General features: G+C 41.8%; 1 protein-coding gene across 3 annotated transcripts in view; it reads right to left on the bottom strand.

Annotated features, from left to right (window-relative positions):
* Positions 1-15084, bottom strand: part of TSPAN4 (tetraspanin 4) — a 393576-nt gene that overhangs the window by 225500 nt on the left and 152992 nt on the right. For all 3 annotated transcript variants that reach the window (XM_027459702.3, XM_072038961.1, XM_072038960.1), the window contains one exon: positions 4562-4611. The gene's annotated coding sequence lies outside the window, so the exon portion shown is untranslated. The remainder of the gene's footprint in view (positions 1-4561; positions 4612-15084) is intronic.

The raw sequence follows: 15084 nt of genomic DNA, 5'->3' as shown, positions 1-15084 counted from the left end.
TAAAACAGCAGGTATAAAGCAGAAACTGAGAGGCATGTCAATGTCTTTCTTTCACTCTTCAAGAAATACAGCCAGCCTCAAATCTCCCTTAAACAGAAAGCGAGGGGAATAACCTGGCAGCTGATGTAACTGCCCTCACGTTCCAGCACCACTCAGGGGAGGTGGCACAGGAAGGAGGGGAAAAAGATTCTGAAAAAGAAGGTGAATCTCCAGCTTCAATCCCAAGCTAACTTTCTGATAATCCTTTTGCACTTGCATGCAGACAAAACACCCACAAACAAGAGCTTATTTCTTCTTCGGTAGCCTCAGGAGCTGGTAGTCATAAGAAGCTGTCATCGCTTTCCATCCAAAATGCACAGACACGAGAAACAGCTGTACAGCTACCGGGAGCCAGGCTTGAATCACAGCGCAGGACAGCTGCTAAGTGCAGGCTTCATGTGCACTCGTGTCATCTCAACACTACCCCCAGCACCTTGAGAGGTCTAACCTGCTCCTTGGGGCCAGAGGCTTACAGAACGGGGCAGCGGCCAAGAACTGATTTCATCTGCACTGATGCAAACAAGGGAAAAGCTCAAACTGCAATGTTTGCACTTCCTCCTGTTTCAAAGAGGAGGAAAACTGGAAGTACTAAGTGGCAGCCTCTGCCTGGGGCTTGCACGGATGCTGTAATATGGCTCAGTGGCTTCTAAGTGCACTCAAGAATTAACACTGTATATTGTCTTGTTTCTTTTACCATTTCTTAAGGCCCTTGCTCCAAGCTGCTGTTAGAAAAGGACAGGGGGCCAGATGTCAGTCCGACTCAGAACCGTCTGCCTTCACGAATTCAAGACACTGCAACACATCTCTTTAATATATAAACCATCTGAATTTGTCGCCAAAAAAAGGTGCATCTGCCAAAACTGGATGTGCCTGGAATATTAAGGGTACTCATTTTTGTATGTACTAAAGAATTGTTTATCAATGAAACCTGAGGGGGTGTGTGGTGCTGTTCCGTATCCTAGCAGGAAAGCTTAATCCTACTCACAAAAACAACACCAAATTCCCTGCAACAACAAAATGTCAAATCAGCAACAGAAAATGCCAACGCTAAATTCAGAGCTGAAGCCCACTTCCCATGTGGTTACCTTTAATTTTGGCTTCTTTTATTGTTATATGTCACTTGTCAGATAATGCAAAATACATCAAATTGGGGTTTTCTTTCAGAAATTCTTGCAGATGCCCTCCCCTAAATTCTTTCTTGGATAACTGCCTGTTTTTCTCTCTCCATCTTTTCCTTTGCCTCTTCTCTTTATTTCACTCTCCTACATCTAGAGCTAAAATGCCAGCAATCTCTGTAAAAATATATATACAAACAAGGAATGTCATAGTGCCTGTGTTACTACATTCATGTAACTACTCCTAGTCCAGTTCATTAGAACACAAAATGGGAAGAAATAGAGGACCAAATATAATCCTAACAGGATAGTAATATAAATAATTTGTTTGTTTGTTTGTTTGTTTTTTAATACATGTATATGTGTATGCACACACCCCTTTGTGCTGAGCATTTAGCACCTGAATCCAAGTGTTCTTAGGACACAACGTCGGAAACATGTTCCTATCACAGTTACTCCACTAAGAGGATTTACCTCAAGTTTACTGGTTCTCCAAGCTTGTCTGTTCTCTCTAGGAGTAATCGGTTGATTTACTAAAACTTAATATCCCCCAAGAAAAATCTTCCCTCACGTATGTTTTTAGTCCACCAAAGCAACCCACACACAACTGCTAAGGTATCAGCAGTGAGCACTATCTCTATAGCGCACAGGGATTCCAAAGGCATTATGTACCTGGCTCACTTACACGCTTGGAAAAAGCCACTGATTAAGAGGCAATAACATAAATACACCAACCAATTTCTTTAGCTTGTGCAGTCTATCTTGTCCGGGGGGAAAAAAAAAGTCACAGGAATGCAGAAAATACTTTATTATTACTATTTCTTCATAACTGTAATCTATTCAGAAAGGCTCTTCAGCACCTAGTGAACTAAGAAAACGCAGAGCCCCATCATAATAACCACACGAAGCAAGAGGTGGCAACCAGGGTCTCTGTACTGCTCTCTTATGAGGCTAGCCTTACCTTTCTTCCCCTCAACTGAGATGCAGAGGACACCTATGGATGTGAAAGACATTTCCTGGTACGCTGGCTAACTGCAAATGGGAATGCTCCTCTAGAGCAAAGAGCTTTCTTTACCACCAGATAAACAAGCAAGCACTATTCACTATTTGCAGCCCACTATTTCTGGGGTGCCCCATATAGTCATAGACTCATCAGCAGGCTCTTAATGCCATCAGAGCTACAGAGAGGTGAATGACTTTCCCACTGTGTGAATCGTAATGTGACAGTACTAATCATTTTGCCATGTGGAATAAAACACTTCTGTGCATCCTCTCAACTATTATTGTTCTAGCACCATTACCGAGGCTGGTAGTTAAGTTTTCCCCGAGTTCCTTGGCATCTCACAAAGATCTGTCAAATGCAGCTTCTGGCGCTGCTTTGCTGTTCAACGTTAACCTGTGCACACTCGACTCCTTGTAAACGCCAGTCTTTCCTAAAAGTAGTAATTTGCATCAAAGATGCATCGTTGTGCTGCTTAAGCACCACAGACTGGCCTAGCTCCAGCCTCTTCTGTGAACTGCCATGGATTTATCCTGGCTGAGGATACAGCCTGTGTATTTAAAGGCTATGACTATCGTTAGGTTCACGCAGTTTCCATCACACCAGCAACTGAATTTGCAATCCGCAGCCAAACACTGGATCAAGTGTTTCTTGAGAGAGTTAGACACATGGAATAATGACAACAAATGAGCATGCAAGCAACATCAAGAAGGTGGATAAAGAATGTGAGTGGATTTCACAAACACTGCCTACCTTTTCCTCAAGCACAGATAACAACTCACTGTCAAGATTTTGTATTAAACCTTTACAGCGCTAAGATCTCAATGTGCTGGAAATAACCCAATGCAATGCATTGGAAAATTGTTAAGCCATAATCATTTTAGCTGAGAACATCATATTTATGACAGCTCCACTGTTTTCATTACAACTTTGGCAACACGGAAAGGTTTTTACTCCCCATTTAACAACTATTTTGGTCAAGGACAGCACCACTATTAACACTAAAGTATTAGAGGCTCTGCCCGCATTTCAACTAAGGCTAGTCACTCCTTTTTCAGTTTAGGCTGAAGAAGAGTGTTGTGACCTACCAGCTTGCTTGGCTGCTACTGTAAGTGCATGGAGGGCATCCATCTGCATCTGGAACTGCAGCACAGGGTAAAGGCAATTCTATCTGTGGCCTCTAATTCACAGATTTTCTCTGAAGGCAACAGAGTATCTAAACATGTAAATAAATCCAGGAAGGCCAAAAGACAGAAAATAAAACAATCCCTGACTAATGGGGTACATCTGCAGCAGCAAAGACCAGGCTTAGCTGAGTTGCCTTTTAAAGGAGACTTCAGGCTACACTGGTACACCACTGCTGCCTGCCTGCAGTTCCCTACCTGCAATTGCCATTTAAACAGCGTCTCTCAAGGCAGAGGCCCAGCTCACACACAAGCCATATGATTTTAAGGCTTCCAGAGTCTGAGCTTTCTTAATTAAGTCATAGCAAAAATAAATAAATAAATAAATAAATAAATAAATAAATAAATAAATAAATAAAATAGTGTCAAGGTTGGCCCCTTTAATGACCCCACTGGGACCCTTCATTGACAATATAAGACTTTAGATCTACACAGCACATAAAAGGATGCTCAATAATAAATAAAACTCAAAATTAAACACCTTAGAAGGTTGGGAGGAAATCTGTCTGGAATAGCAGTTGTAGATCTCTGCCTAGCTAAAAGTCATTGCCGACATTTATGGTTAAGGCATCAGACAAGTCATCTCTGTTTCAGTTTGCCTCCCTTTGTTCCCTAGTTCCCCTTCTCACATCCTTCAGTGGTTCCTAGTAGCAATTTTGTTATGGTATACCTATAAATGATGTTCACACATCATTTTGTGTTGCTTAATAGACACATAATGCAGTACCACAAAGCCTAATAATACCATCAGTTTTAGGTTTGCCATCTCAAAGATCCCTCACAACATTATATTAAGCCTGGAAATATGCTCTTCATTCTACAATCAGACATTGGCAGGCAGATGACAACAGTGATACCACTATGTTCCCAGAACCATCAACAGCTGATCCATGTTTGTTTGTTCTCTTTATGGAAAAATACAATTCATGAATATCCACGCTTTCCCTATAGATTCACCTGAAATATTTACAGATGCCTAGTTAATACATGCATGCTTTGGTAAAACACAAAATCTCATGTAACCTGTAGCTCCTACAAAATGGGAAGCATCTATTTTCTGCCTTTGTTAAGGAGATACCTTTCCATCACCCTGGCATGCCACAATACAGATGGTTCTGATAAATATGCATCATCCCAAACAAGCAATAATGAGGAAAACAAACATCCAAATCAAGACAGCACTAGAACAACATACATCATCAAAAGGAATAGAAGATACTCACCTCTGCTTCTGCTGCTTGCTTATGCCTTGCAGTATGGTCTATTGAAGCCTCTGTAAAATAAGAAAGAGATGGGAAAACATAAATATAAGACACCAAAAATAAGAAATTAAATAAAAATGACAAATAAAACTTCTGACGTGGCCAGAACATATGCTTAAGATTTGTTTAGCTGAATATCCACATTGATGTGAAAAATACTTGGAGAAGTTACGACCATTTGGACCCACCCCCCAGTCTGACTTTGCCTGTAGAATACTGCCATTTCCAGCTCTCTTTGACAATAACTGAAAGTACATTTTTGCTGTGTCCTACAGCTGTAGACAGAGCAGGGTGGTTAAACCCCAGGCAGGGTGCGAGTCAGTGCCTCCATGCCTCAGGTAGGGTAGGGAGTCAGTGCCTCCATGCCTCCCGCAGCAGGTGTGGGACACACAAAGGCCATCACTTTCTTATAGATCACCTTTATTTTGGAGACTTACTTAATTAGGCCACATCCCTGAATGAAAACCTCTGTCACAAGTCTTTCTCCACATGTGCTAAACAACAGAAAACACAAATCAAGAAGAGAAGAGGAAAAATATGATAGAGTTTCAAAATTAGCAGACATTTACCACATAAAATCATCTTCTCTTCATGAAAACAGAAGTCAAAGTCCCGAACATGCTCTGAAACACTTCATTGAAAGGAAAACGCATTCAAGTGCTGCTTTTCCCACACAGAGGTTTTCGGGCCCTCCATTTTGCGTAGCACACACAGATATATTAGTTAGAAAAGCTTCCCCCTCCTTAAGACACAATTCCTAGAAACTGAAATTAAACACTACATGTAGATCCCCTGGGGACCAGGTTTCTCTGAGGGAGGGCAGAGGGAGCACCATGTGGAGCTGTGGGGCTGTGAGGGGGATCCCTGCATGGCAGGGCCCCGCGCGGGGCTGTACCCCTGAGGCAGGCCGGGGCCCACACAGCAGGAGGGGCCCACACACAGGGCCATCTACCAACAGAGGCCTCAGGCCCTGCCAAGAGAAAGCAGAACTCCCCCTTGTCCCTACAAAAAGCTCAAAGGACCACACGTGTGGCCAGCTCGGGGCCCGGCCTAGCTGCCAAGTACCTGAAGGGCCAGGCAAGAGGAGCACCATGGCTGACAGCCATCAGCTGAGCTCGCAAACACAGCTCCCCTGCTCTCCTGCCTTTGGTTAAGGGCATTTTAACCTTGGGAAGCATGACCTTTCAGTCAGACATGGCAGTCATACTGCTGTCCAATGCACAGTGAAATGGAGAAAAGAGCTTTTACTATTCTCCTCAAGCTGTTCAAATTAGGGGACTACACACTACTCACCTAAGCATCCACTCCCTTTGGGTGGGCAGGTTAGACATACTGTTGACTGATGACACCTGGCAAAACCCATTTTTATTACCCACTGTAGCTATTTTGCATCCCAATATAACTGTGGAACTTGATGTTACATACCCCTACTAAGACATTGTCCACACTAAACCCTTTCCCTCCGTTACTCAGCCCTCTGCCCTCATAAACTTCTAAACACTCTTTACTTTTCTATCTGAGCATGCTTATTTTCAGAAGAGAAACATGATAGAATTAATGCCCACGCGTGCACGAACACAAAATGTAAAAACTGAAGTGGAATCCACCTGTCAATTTTGGCTGGAGCAATTCTATGTTATCCTTTAAAGAGACACTGACATTTCAGATTGCTTATACATCCTCAAATTCATAAGCAGGAACGATGTACTACCCTACTGGTTACAGGTTTTACAACTTTAAACATACTCACAAGAGTTATATTTTCTAGTAATTATTTTGGCACTGTAAAGGTTTTCACTTAAGCAGAGAATATTCTTTTTATTCTTAACAAACTTGATAATTGTACAAAAGTCACCAATCAGAGAGAAGATTTTACACAGGGAAATTACTTTTGGACACATCTTGTCCTAAAGTAGAACAAGAGCAAATTTTGGACCTGGAAAACACACCAACTTTCCTTGTATTACAGAATTCAAAAGCTGAGGAAGATAGTCGGAGATCCGCATGAAATACAGCTCAGTATATAATTAGCAGAGCAAGAGAAAGCATTCAAAACCAAATGTATTCAAATCAGCTCAGCCACTTCCAGCACTGTTCCAGCAAGAGGTATGCAGAGCAAGGCCTGGCCTGCTTTTCAGCCTAGATGATTCAGATTTCCAACATTTCTAGAAGTGCAAATTTCCCTTGACAGCCATAAATTCATCTGAAGAGTGATGGCAATTAAAGAAACGTAATCTGTCACACTGCAGGGTTTTATTTTACTTGATAATGCGTTGATATATATATACACACAAGAATGAAAAGCATATTTTGACATTTAAAGCCATCCTAGCTTGTCTGTGCCATGCAGCCCAAGCTGTCAGGAGACATGTGGGAGTGCTGCAAAGTTTTTAGATAACAACAACTTCTAATTAAGAAATGAAGTTGCATTTTTACCAAATTAGAGCATGTACAGCTTCTCTCACACAAACACAAAAATGAGAAACATTTGGCTAACACTCATTTTTCTGGCCAGTCACTTCCCCAAAGCAGCAACTGTGACTGAGCGATGGCACTTCAGTCTGACTGCAGGCTTTTCTTCTCCAGAGCAACACTCCATTTCGGTGGCTAAAGCGCCAGGCTGAGATTCAGATGATTATGATTCAAATCCTGGCTCTGACAAAAGCCACTTCTCTAACTTTGGGTGAATCATTTAACTGACACTCTCTCTGGTTCCAAACTAATCTGTAAAGTCAGTATAATCCTATTTTCTTTCTCTTATGCTTTAGGAATAGGGTTGGGTAGCTTGGATACCAGAACTGATAGGCAGAGTATAGTTCCGTGGAGGTTAATTTCACTGTTCACAAAGAGTAACTGACACTTTTGAAGCTGCCTGTGCTTTTGTGGACTTCTAGTGATGCTCATTCTCCTCGCCTGTTAAGGTGACTGTCATGAGCGGATGGCTGTAAGCTTAGAAGTTAGCAGAGTTAATACTAATACCTTTGCCAAATCTGTATTAGAAAACCTGTGTTACTGTTTCAGTTCAGAAAAGAAGGGACACTTTCCAGTCATCCCCAATTTTTACCTGTTGGTTGTCAGTCTGGGGCACATCTCAGTGCACAGAGGGGACTGACTTCTTTTGGATGAAATGAAACCCGAGGATGAGCCTCAGGAGCATGCTGAATGCATTCCAGATGCTAACAGGCATTCACTAGACTAGACTACACGCACCAAATGTGGTCCATCTGGTCTTCAACATCAACTGTCCTGCTGCATAGATCTACTATAAACAGTGTCACTTCCCTTTCCTTCCAGGCGAGGGCATGTTTTCTGCCATTTTTCCAAGTCTCCACCATTTTGATGTTCTAGTTTCACAATGCCCCTCTGACAGTCATCCCGATACAAGTGGTGGGGCAGCAAACAGAAACGGAGGGCTGGTAGGTGCTCAGGTTGGTTTCTCTGCTGATACCAGGACTTCCTACAGCTTTTCAGAATTCAGAGCTGTCTGAAGCCACCCAGAGACAGTGACATTTTCATAAATCAGGAGCTGCAATCTAACTGGGGGTAGAGATCCCATTCTATGGAAAGCATTTTTAGGAGAGGTGACTTTTACCTCACAGACTGCATCTAGAGAAGATAAAGCTTATAAAAGGTCTGGGCAGCAATGGCAGCATGTCAGGAAGTCTCTCCTTGTGTCTCTTTAAGCTAGCAGAAAGTAACAAAGCTCTTTTGTCAGCCTTCAGTTGTCTCATTGCAAATTAGCTCTCATGAAGAGAGAAGCAAGCAAAAACACCCATGAAGGGATGGGGTGGATTTGTTTGTACAATGGCTTTTGTTCCATGCAGCAATATGGAAATGCAAGATAAGGGTTTCTATTACCCAGAGGCTATAGGGTACATTGTACTCCAAGCACAGACACATCCCATTAATGTTAACGGGCATTGAGTACGCTCAGCCAGGAGAGCACAGTCACTGCGTTTTCACAGTGGTGCACATAGGCAGCAAGCTCTTGCCATCTACTTCACTTTCAACAACTTCAGGACAGCCCATTATTGCCTCCACTTCGAGAAAAGGAAATGGAACAGGAACACGTGTTGAATGGTGTTATGAGTGGTTTGATCTCATTAGCACAAGTCCCCATCTGCATCAGGATTAACGCAATGCCTGAGTTGGCCGCTCTGAACACAGCAAGCCAAATATTCTGAGGTGATGAAAATTTTGGTTAAATCTCTGTAAAGCATATTTCAAACAGGACAAAATCAACAAAAGAAGCAATCTAATATGCACCAGCGATACTGCTCAAGGGATTGCGAAAGTGGCCTTGAAGAACCGGGTGCATATGTCTCCCGGGACGCAGGACAAGCATTTTCGTCTAAGGCATGAACGCATACCCAAGATACTAGAAAGGGATGGAATAATTCCCGCGAGCTTCATGTGGCATTTACAGCAGCTCTGCCTGTCCCATGCAATATCTGATGGATGACATCAGGAAGAAACTACTCTTACCCTGTTTCAGCCTGCGGGATTTCACGTACATGGTCATCACGGCTTCCAAATTCCAGAATGAAAGTTTTCTAAATGCACCAAGGTACACACACGCGTTCACTCAAACAGATCACAAAAATTAGTCTAATTCATTGGGCCAAGATCTCCTCAGAGATAAATTGTAGACCACAGTGTTAAAACAGCAGCCCAAGTGAAAGTCTAGTTTACAGCTTGAGTAATTAATTTTCTTGCTCAGGGGAGTGCTCACTGATGATTGCATGAGAAGGTTCTCCAACACTAACCAACTTCATGTTTCAGGGTGATCTCTTCTTGTTCTCAAACCTCCTCCAAAGCCAACTTTTTTTCTTCTAACTCTGCCCTTCACAGTACAAAGACACCAGTTCCTCCCATCTTGAAAAATCCATGCCAGAATACATAAGCCAATGTGAGCTCGCTACCATTCAGCATTCTTTTCCAACAAATGCAGCCTAGAAACATCTTTTTACACTCTCAGAGTCAAGGGAAGCCACTTTTACCACCACCTCTATGATTTCTTAGTTAGGTCCTTCAGTAGCTTTGGCCATGCTCCTGCTGTTGAGCTGTTTCTTTTCATGGCTTCTGAGATCCCATTTCCTAAATCCTTCTAGTTTTCTAAGCACTCCTTTAGCATGTCCTCTGCTGAACTCTCCTCAAGCTCCATACGTTTCATTTTTTTTCTGTAATTCCATTAGCCTCTGTCCTTTTTGTTCCTTCTCTTTTCCTTCCGCATTTCATCTCATCTGCAAACAAAATTCAGCTAGTCTGATGACTTACAAAATACCACACCTTCTGTTCAAATGTGAATCTCAGCTTGTTTGCTTATATTTTGATGTGTGCTTAGCAATTACCACAAACTCATCATGGCTAAAGCAGATATCTTAATTTTCTCCTCAAGCCTCTCCCACCCATTAACTTCTTTCCTAACGATTTGTGAGCAATAACAACATCTTCCTGTTGTACCAGCCCATAACTCGACTATCATCTTCATCTTGAAGCTCACTGTTCATTCTTATGTCTTGTATCTAAGCTATACCTCAGCACGGCAGACAGGCAGACGCTTCCCACACAGCATCGCTAATGGGCCAGCCATAGCATCGTATCATCGACAGAGATAAAACTCTCTTGACAAATGCAATCTTGTTCCGCAGCTATTTATCCAAAATGCCACTTTAATGGCCATTTATTTTCCTAGACCATCCCCTTTGGCAATGCTATTTCTTACTACGCAAGCCTCTGTTCATTCCCTTCTCTCTTTCAACATTGCTGAAATATCAATATCGTTGCTATATTTTCCACAGTTTAACCACAAGCCTCTCTCACCTCTTCTTCAATATCAGAAGTTCAATTTCTACCTCTGTCATAGCCTCAGGGATTCAATCAGCTCTAGTCCCGAGTTTGAAAATGCTTTATGCCCCTTGGGTGCCTTCTAGCTCCACTGAAGTCTGTGGGATATGTGGGCCAAAATTTTGTTTTACAAGTAATTTCCAAAATCAATGAAACCATTCACAGTATGTAAAATAAAGCACACGCCTTGGGCAAGGTCTGCTTCAGAAAGGGCTTGCTGGTATTGCTCTGTAAGCACAACCACCTTGCTACAACCAAAGCAGCTAATTCTCATATTATAGGTGCAGCCTATAGCAGTGCCATTGTCTTTTGCTGGTAGGATTTATACCAGTCCATAGAATTAAAACCAACAAACAACTCTTTCAGCAAAAACATTTTTGGCAGCAGAAATGCAATGTGTTAAGGCTGCTATTGGTATAGAAAAGTTCTAATAAATAAGCAAATAAATAAATCACAACATAGCCCACTCGATCCAAGAAACCTTTCTGACACAATCTGGCCCATTTTTTTTTCTAGGACTGGGACACATACATAAAACATCCAACTGACAAAAACTAAACCATATATATGTACGTACATTCAGCTGGATCTATGTATGTATCCACAAATACAGAGATCGATTTAAAGAATGCATAATTTTCCTTGAAAAGTACTAATTTCTACTGCTGAACTTGAAAAATTGACAGCCCACGAGATGAAATACAGCTTCGACAGAGACTGATTCTTCACACATGTAAATCAGGACATTAAAAATATTTCCAGGATTAGAGGACTGCTTAGACATGACATCATCTTTTGGCTTCTCCTGAGACTATTTGGAAGAGTGATGATATCACTTAATGCTTATTGCCAAAATTACTCTTACAGATAAGGCACCAGTGATGGTTGTATACATAATGAAAATGTAGTGGTGTCCAAGTCATCAATTAGATACCAGCATTAGCTCTCTGCAATGCCAAAGTTAGGAAAAGTCACAGTGCTTTTATAGGACTCTAAAGCTTTTTAAAAAAATACTCTCAATCACAGACCAAAAATACCAAACGTACTGCTCACACAAAAAGTTTAGCTCTTTGAATTGGCAACTGGGACCACTATACTTGTTTCCATTATGTTATACTTATTTTATAGCACCATGTTGCTACTGATTTCATCAGAACTACATTAGCATCAAACTTGCCTAATGTACTAAAAGAGAAGAATATGTGGTTTTTTTCCTGGCTAAAACAAGAAATCATTGGGACGATAGATACGGGCCATCTTGCTGTCATTGCTGCAGTTACTTTTAAAAATCAGAGCTCCTTTTTAAAAGCCCTTCCTCTGCTCACTAAACTCTTCAGTCTGCACATAAACTAGCACGGTTGTTGAACTTGCAGGAAACATTTTGCACTGTATGTACAAGGCAGTGGGAGGGGAAGAGGAACTACAGCTTGATGAAGTACAGAACCAAAAATATTGCTAGTGTGCTCTTCAAAGGAGCAGAAAACTGAGGGCTCTGAAATGAGGCAATAATGTAACTAAATGTAGATCAGCATCTATTAATGAGAGCTCAGGAAACAGATGTTGCTGAAAGCACATTAACAGCGTTTGATGCTTTTTAATGAATGTAGGACGTGAGTAGCAAAGTGTGTGAGCATTGCTACAGCACAGCTTTTTTTGAGGGGCTTCACAGTTATTTGTTTTCTGATATTTATCTTACTTCTACAGAGAAGCTCTATTCATTCCTAGTAAAAGTTGCTTTGTTCTACTTTAATACCATTTTTCTTCATTCTTGAAAGACTGGCAAATATGCATTTATGTTCACTAAATGCACATCTGTTTCTTTACCTACACTAATGGAAAACTTTATCTATTGTACCATTCCTCTTCCACAACTCACTGCAAATATTCAAGCCCAACAATTACTATTCAGCCCTTAAGTCAAATACACACAAAAGGAGGGCACTATACCCCACAGGAGTTGAGGCATAACACTGTACTTTGTAAAGGACAATCTTTCGTTGCAGCGATTCACAAAGCTTTACAAACACCCATGAAATTCCCCAGCTCTGTTTATTAGCATTTTAAGACAGAAGAAAGGACTTACAATTGACTCAAGGGAACAAGTCCCGGCTCTCAGCTTCTCAAGCAATGGATCAGACCAGCTTCTAGAAACGATTAGCTCCATTTATTCTGCAGAGCCCAATACTGCTGCATGTTAGAAAACCAAGAGGGATTTGTAAGGCTTTGTGGGCCGTACACATTTTTAAGCCTCATGATACTAAAAAAAAAAACTTCTTTATTTCACTACAATTGCTTTATGTCTGCATAAAAACTCTATCACTGAACTTTACAGGCCTGCTCCTGGATTTGTAAGCACCCCAGCAGCTGAAGAATTAAACTCTTCCTCTAGAACATACACTGAAGGCAGAAACCTCAGGACAAATAACTCAACACAGACTACCTTGCCCTGGTATAAATATATCCATCTGGTCAAGTACAATAGGCTTGCTCCCTTCATAACCTTCACCCACGTTTCTGCATGTTTCTTTTTATTGTGACTGCTGAAAGATCCACTCTGCAATGCCTCCTGTGCTGTGATCTCTCTTGTCACTGCGGATAACAATAACAGCATTACTGTTCTTTACTCCCAAACCCAGGGCCCTCCAGGCACCTACCAGGAGGACATTTTTGAGGCACGTCCCATGGGGCATCACCAGCCAGCACAGCAGGACTAATTACAGTGATTAGACCAAGGGCAGACGATTATCGCACTGAAACAACAGGACATTTGTCACGTCCTACCCACGGGGCAAGGCCCGCTTCCTACCTGCCCTACACTGCCTGCTGCTGGCGCTTCTGCGGCCGAGGGTCCCTGCAGCTCCTTCCTCAGCTGAGCAGCCAGAAGCTCCTCTGCGAGGCTGGGTCATGATTGTCAGCTGTACTTGTATGGTGCTGAGCCAGAATCTCCTCTGAAACTCCAGGGAAGCCCCAGAGGGACACAGTGCAACACCAACAACTGGAATTAAGCACCTTTGTTGCTTCTGCCACACGCTTCTCCCATGGCTTCCCTTTACACTCCCTACGTACTGTCATCTTCCTGGCTTCTCCTGGATGTCCACACCACTTTCAAACATTTCTTCCACCCCAGGCAGTTCAGCCTCTCCTATTTCTGCCTGAGTTCAGCCTCACAGAAAAGCTTTTGAATGTAACACTTCCCAAATATCTGCTCCCCTTCCATTTCTTCCCTTCTTTTTCACTGTCTCGCTCCTATCCTGATTTTATCCTTCACATTACTTGCATTTCCGTAAACCTTTCTCTGACTCACCCTGGTTGTCCCCATATCACATGCTGCCCTGCTCCTTTGAAGTTAGGCAATCAAGTGCCTAAATGTCTGCTATCACCCAATGCCTTCTTAAAATTAGCAGGAGAAACCCGTACCAAGTATTGGCCAACTCCCAAACAGTGATAAAGCACCAGGTCAAAATTATTGGTCTTGTAAAGCTTCAGCTGCTCATGCAGCCACTTTTTTTCTTCCTCAGATGCTGTGTCTTCACACCAGCTCCTCTAGGTCTTCCTTTCTGTCCTTGACGAGTCTCAGCTTTCTGACTGTTTATCATTTTCCCCGATAACAGTGACTGACCTGATGTGCCCTACTGGGTTGTTTCCCCTTCCAGTGCATGACACCACTCAGGGCTTCTCCATGACACCCATCCCTTCAGTGCAAGTTTGAAACCTGCTTTCAGCTCATCACTGCATTTACCTGGTCTCATTCTTTCTATTTCTGTAATAAATGCAAGTGTAAGAGCTACAAAAGGGTTTTACGACCCTTTTTTTTGCTTTGTAGTCTCACTTTAGCTGCATGCATATTTACCCTGTTTATTTTCATCCAACCCAGCATGAAAAGTCATGAGTAAAAGTGAAATTATACAGTCCCAGAGGGATCCTGCTTTTGCGTATTTCTTCCCTCTTCTAATGCATTTATTAGAGCTTCTGAATTAACAGTGGCAGATGCATGCAAAGGAAGAAAATTTTAATTTTGCAGATAATAATGGATTACAATACATTAACATTACTGTAAAACCCACAAAGTGGAAGCACTCGAGGGACGTAGGAGCAATTAATGTAGTTAGCTGATTTACCTAACTCTGACACACTGCTAGGGCATTCAGGAACAACTGCAATTGTGTTTACACAGGCACAGCTCTGTGGCTTCAATACCAGAGACAAATATCCTGCACAGGATTCAGGGGCACACCAGCTGCTTCAGGCAAAGGAAATATAAAAACTTAGACTGAAATAGCATTTCTAAACAGATCTTTAAAAACAGATCATCTTCATTAAGATTGCTGGCAGGGGTAAAGCATTAAGGATGTGGTACAAAGACTCAGCTCTCAAGAGATCCATATTTTTGGTAATATGAGAGATTCTGTACCAGCTAAGAATAATCTTTGTTTATTATATACTTTTATCATACCCGAAAACAAGAATTTTCAGGAAGAAATAAATTCAAGGTAGGCATAGGTGTAAGCTCTAGTTAAAAATAATTTATATAACGGAACTGTGTAATTACTAGGCAAAAAAATAAATAAATCCAAACATGAGAAAACAAACTCGTGGTTACGGTTGAGCTTTTTTAATAGTATTGGAAACATTAGCAA

The sequence above is a fragment of the Anas platyrhynchos genome, chromosome 5, assembly GCF_047663525.1.
Source record: "Anas platyrhynchos isolate ZD024472 breed Pekin duck chromosome 5, IASCAAS_PekinDuck_T2T, whole genome shotgun sequence".
Lineage (NCBI taxonomy): Eukaryota > Metazoa > Chordata > Aves > Anseriformes > Anatidae > Anas > Anas platyrhynchos.
This window is presented reverse-complemented; position numbering and strand designations above follow the sequence as displayed.